Here is a 6,383-nt window from a genome sequence, read left to right as displayed (position 1 = left end):
GTCTCCATGCAGGTATACACAGAGTGAAGCTCTGTGATTCACTGTTGGAGCAGGCAGACAGACAGACAGAGAGAGGGAGATCACTCTTCTTAACTGTTAAATATTTCAGAGCCGCTGCAGAGCCTATACCGAGTGGAGGGGAGGAAGCATGGAGGAGGAGGAGGTGGGGGTGGTGGGGGGCTGGGGGGGGTTGATGTAAAGGAAGAATGAGAAGATGAGGGAGAAGCGGGAGGAGGGAGTGTATAAAACTCCATCCTTCTTGCTTCAGTGTATAGAACTCCTTACATATTCATGTGGCTGTACTACAGCAGAGAGAAAGCGTGCGTGCGTGCGTGCGTGCGTGCGTGCGTGCGTGCGTGCGTGCGTGCGTGCGTGCGTGCGTGCGTGCGTGCGTGCGTGCGTGCGTGCGTGCGTGCGTGTGTGCCTGGACTGTGTGACTGCGTACGTGCGTGCGTGCGTGCGTGCGTCTGGAAGACGCCATCATGACTGACTGACATTCATTAGGAGAGGTTGTGTGAACTGTGAACGAACGTGTATTCATGATTGTGCCTGTGTGTCTGTGTTTCTTTCTGCATGAGGCATTGGCTCCATTTAGATTTTCATTACATCCCCCAAATGTATACAATTCATTAGAGATCATGTGCCCTGACTCGAAGCATGCTCCACGTCTAATAAGTATGATGAGTGTCCTATTGTATGTACGACGTGTGTGTGTGTGTGTGTGTGTGTGTGTGTGTGTGTGTGTGTGTGCGTGACGTGTGCGTGTGTGTGACGAGCAATCAGCAAATCATGTATGGTCACTCAACTTGATGTACCCCAGACTAATAACTATTTAATAACACTGCGAGACAGGGAAGATTAATGCAGACAAAACAAATCACCGTAAGTGAGGCGACAGTATTTTTCACCTACATCATGAATGCTATATAACCAACACACACACACATATTGTAAAACAACAATAAGAAAGCTTTCCGGACGACCAAATCTAATGAAATAATAAAAAATAAAAAAGAGATAAATAATAAATTATGCTTGCCTTTCCCGTTTTCAGCCACCAAGATCGTCTTTTGACGTCTTTTTTTCCCCAATCGTCGTTTTGACTGCTTTTTATATTATTTATTGATTCGGAATGCAGGTCTGGCTTATATCCACCGCCTCCGTCTACTGCTTGGCCTCACTCCCCAAACCCACCTCACCCCTGCCCACTTTGAGAGGCTGAAATGGCTACAGCATCTTGCAATGGGTCTGGTCTACAAGATTCGATATACACCAACAAGATACCCATGTACGTGTCTAAATACTTCCTTAATGTCAACGAAGTCCACACCCACCACACCAGAGGGAGGGAGTTCAACAAACCATGTGCAACCCAGATTTGGAACAAACAAGGGACTAAATTAATTTTGCTCCTATGCCACCAAAATGTGGAAGCACTACCAATAGTCATTAAGACATGTGAATCCCTTGACTCCTTCAAAACCGCTCTCAAAGAGCACCTACGGTCCTACGGACGATTGCAATTCGAAACTGGCCCCCGTAAAAACTGAATCCCTCACCCACCCCTTTTCCAAATTATTTTGAGGGGTTCCCAAATTATTATTATTATAATTTTTTAGTGAATGGCTGGAAAATGGAAATGGAATGGAAATTAAGAGTTTACATAGTACTCATAGTGCATGCATAAACTTTCCTTAATGATTATAACTGGTTTCAGTATTTATTTATAATACATTTTCTCTATTATTAAGGTTATTTTTGCAGTCAGTTTGAATTAGGGGTGGGGGTCCCGAGACGTGGCCAAAGCATTTCCCCCCCAGCCCAAAACGTTGAGAACCCCTGCATTATGGGGTGCATTTTGGGGTCTTCAAACTGAAAGACACTGCTGTATCCGCTGGCAGATAAATTGCAGCGTAATGGTGGCCATCGATGAGTTGTTTCAAACATCAAATTTGTGGTGAAAATGTATACAATTTATGTATTCCTCAAGTTTTAGCCTGTCTCCACAACTGGACTGGAAAAGTACAAAGATATAAAGGCTAAAGAAGCTGGTGTCCGTGCGTGTGTGCGTTCGTGCGTGCGTGCGTGCGTGCGTGCGTGCGTGTGTGCGTGCGGCAGATTGGTACACAGATTTCAACCGGTACATTTACTGCCTGAAATACTGATACCCATCTCTGAAATGTTGAGATTATGTCCAGGATTGATGTGTTTTACCACAGAGCTGCAAGATATGTAAAGTGCTATATATCCGTTTATAAGTCATAAAGCATGTTTTATTGTGTTGTCACACTATAAAAACAGCTCATTCCACATGAATACAATCAAAACATTGCTGGTTGTTATGCATTTCTGCATTATTGGTTACACGCAGTTAAAAAGTGCCGCATCATGGTACACTACATACATAATCCCATACATTCTTTAGAGGGCAAATATAGCCATATGTATACATGTATGCGTGTGTGTGTGTGTGTGTGTGTGTGTGTGTGTGTGTGTGTGTGTGTGTGTGTGTGTGTGTGTGTGGTGCATTTATATAGCACCTTTATCCAAGGCACTTTACATTCACCCATTCACACACTACACACATTCACACACTGATTGTGGCAGAAGCCATGCAAGGTACCAATCAGCATATCGGGAGCAATTTGGGGTTCAGTGTCTTGCCCAAGGACACTTCGACATGAAGACAGGAAGAGCCGGGATTCGAACCACCAACCCATGGATCATTGGACGACCTCCTGAGCCACAGTCGCCAACAGTCGTGTGTGTGTGTGTGTGTGTGTGTGTGTGTGTGTGTGTGCGTGCTTGAGTGCATGTGTGCGTGCGTGTGCGTCCAATATCATATATCTCCAAACATAACACATCTCTAATCATATTCTGAAGGATATGTTAAATGTACATTTTGCCACGTGGTATCCATAAGGTACAGTAATTAGAACCATGTATCAGATAAGCCAATAAACCCACTAATGACGGTATTGGTAAAGAAGTAAATACTGGCCCTAATTACATCCTAGGGAAGACACCTATAGTTCATTAGCTTAGTGATAAACTGAGTGCAGCGGCGCGCACTACAGAACGACTGCCTGCAAATATGTTAGTGTCTTTGAGTGAGAGAGTGAATCACATAATAACTGCTTATGCTACACATTGATGACGGCGGCGGTTCATTTCTTAGGGCAGAATTCTTGTTTTGACCTCGGGGCATGTCGCCTTCTCATCTCAGACTCATTAACACTCAACATTCAATTAAAGCAACTTGATTGGCTTATCACTCCACATGCATAATTTAACTGTCTGTTCCTCTCACTACATGGCTGCCTTTCTTCTGTCTCCATTAGTTTCAAACACAAACATGCCGTGCACGCATGCACACACACACACACACACACACACACACACACACACACACACACACACACACACACACACACACACACACACACACACACACACACACACACACACACACACACACACACACACACACACACACACACACACACACACACACACACACACACACCAAACTCCATGACCCAACTCCATTTCATATCATGTTAATTAAATTGTTCCTTGTATAATGCATGTTATCCTAACATATTATAGGCACCAAAATCCATGTGTTTTAGAGTTAATTTAACACTGCATGAGAGTGTTACACTTAAACTGCACACGTAAGCTCATCTTCTTTGCTGCAGCTATAAGCAGATGGTTGCTCTATGCGGTGGAAACCGCCTCATATTTTAACATTTCGCCAATGGGTTCTATAAGTCTAACCTTTTACCTAGACATTTGTATTCATGATGCCATGTACAGTACGTACATGCCATACACAGTCACTTTGCAGTTTTAACACAAATAGAAATTGCAATGGAAATGAAAATACTACAGTGTTTTCAACCTATAGTTCATATGAGTCATGCATCCACTTATAACCCTGAGTGTATTGGGAAGCCAGGCTCTCACCTGTTGGTCGCCTGTCAGAGGAACTATTCTTACATCCTGGTTTGACTCATTCCACTCTACCTTGTATTTCTTTACACTCTGAGTGTAAATTCTAACTAATCTACAACAAAATGTATGCATGCAACGTGCATACATATCGGTGCTGTGAGGGCAGAACCCTTGTCCAAAACTCCAATGGTTTCAATGTAGTTGTTATTTTCTCACAAGATAACTTGAATTCATTATATTTATAAAGCCTACAGACAGACATAACTCTCAATTCTTTTTCCACAATAGCAAAAATATCCGATGTATACAAGCTCAAAATAGGTCACGATGCAACGTTGTGCAGCTTGTAGGTAGGGCATTCATTTATTTTACGAAAATAGAGGGGGGGGGGGGGGTGATTCAAAGTTGAAGAGATTTCTGCTTGACAGCAATCAATGATATGCATTTTGACATACGAATCACTTCCAGAAGACACCATGAACACTTAAAATTGCGATCTAAATTACCACTCATAACTTCAGTAAGCCAGCATGTGTAAATGGTGCAATTATATAGTGCCTTTCTCCACAGCACTTTACAATGTGCATTTCATTTCACGCACGCACGCACGCGTGCTTCTGTGGTGTTCCGCACGCAACAAACGGCAACAAGAATGCCTCCTCCTCCATCAATGAAGAGATTCGTACAAAGCAAACTTTTTAGTTTCGCTACTGCAGCACAGTAAAGACGTTTATCTCAGCAAGGGATCTTAACCAGACCTCAGCCATGGGGAAGGCTATCTTGAATAGGCGGGTTTTGAGTGAGGTTTCGAAGGAGAGGAGGGAGAGGGGGCGACGCTGAGATGATTGGGGAGATCATTCCAGAGGTCGGGGGGCAGAAACTCTCATACACTATAAACAATATAGGCTTAGTTCTATGCGTGCGCGTGACGTGCCGCGGTACTGAAAAAAATAAATCACCATTACACCATTACACTGCATACATACCACGGGAAGCAGGAGTCGCGGGCTCAAGCCCAAGGCCCAGAAGGCATACTGTATACGTACGTACGTGATGCATTTGTGCGCTGCTGCTGACGTCCTGAACCTTGACCTCTATGAGCATGTGACCTCACAGCGAGCCCATAACCGCCCCGGGCAAACTGACCCCTTCGCAAGTGTTGTTTTCATCCTGCCATGGGTTGCCGTGACCTCAGGCCATTACAGCCTCGCGGGGTCAGGAATGTACTATTTGTGTTGCTCTGGCGAAACACGTTCCAAGCGGGAATGATAAGCCCTGCATGGGGCAGAATTATAAGCCTTAACAGCTAACTACTTCAGGATGCAATGCATCCTATACGGTATGTTACTTTGCTTTTGTGTTTCGTTTTATATGCCTAACTTGAGAATATATATATGTCTGACACACAGATTTGCCTGATGAAGACCCTAAAAGGTTGAAACGTTGCGCCAGTAATAAAGTATTTTCTTTTTTTACCTGAGATCAGATTCTAAGAATGTCTTCTACATCCTGACAGTTTTCTGACAAAGCTATGTTTCTATGTCAGTCGTTCTTCGATTTTTCAATAGCTAAAGCGTAACATAATGCTAACACCAAAAGGGGTTCCCACCCAAAATGGGTTATAAACAGTGTGTGGAATTGTGGATGTTTGATGTCCTTGATTAGGCTTGATGTCCAGCACCTGGCCCAAAATAAGACACAATCGTCTCTGTGACACACAGAGAATGCACTCAAGCAAGTATATGCAACAGTGCCAACACCTTCACACTGCAACAACAAAATTCCCCGTTTTATGATGTTTTTGTCCCTCGTCTGGCTGATTTACGACAACTGGCATATTGCTGTATACAGCAGTGAGATTAGATATATAGCTTTCTAATCTGTTCCTTACATTGGAATGCCGGAATCATGCCTTCCTACTTTTTTTCTCTGCAGCCATTATAATAACCACCCACCCGCACGCACGCACACACACACGCACACTTCAACCTCTGTGTCCCTAGCTATTTGTCACCCATCGTTTTCTCGTGTGGAATATTCGCACTCCTTTCTGTTCGTAGTTAATCCATCATGAGTGTGGGCAGTCCACTTGACTGAGGTATTAATTTAGGAATGGCAGAGATAAAGAGAGGAAGGGGGAAGAGCCACGAGACACAGGGAACATGCAGTTCCAGTGAGATTATTCACCATGCGACATCTGGGCAGTATGTGACTCCAGTTGTGTGTGTGCGTGTGTGTGCGTGTGTGCATGCGTGCGTGCGTGCGTGCGTGCAAGAGAGAGAGCTGCTGGCAGTGTGGATGTTGGATGAGTGGGTGAAATAAGGACAATAGTACATGGACATGGGGTCCAAAATTGAATAAACACTGAGGATTTTACTTCTGTAGACTTGCTTACACACAAATACACATTTAACACAAACACATTT

This window comes from Protomyctophum parallelum (assembly GCF_964188405.1).
Source record: "Protomyctophum parallelum genome assembly, chromosome: 11".
Lineage (NCBI taxonomy): Eukaryota > Metazoa > Chordata > Actinopteri > Myctophiformes > Myctophidae > Protomyctophum > Protomyctophum parallelum.
This window is presented reverse-complemented; position numbering follows the sequence as displayed.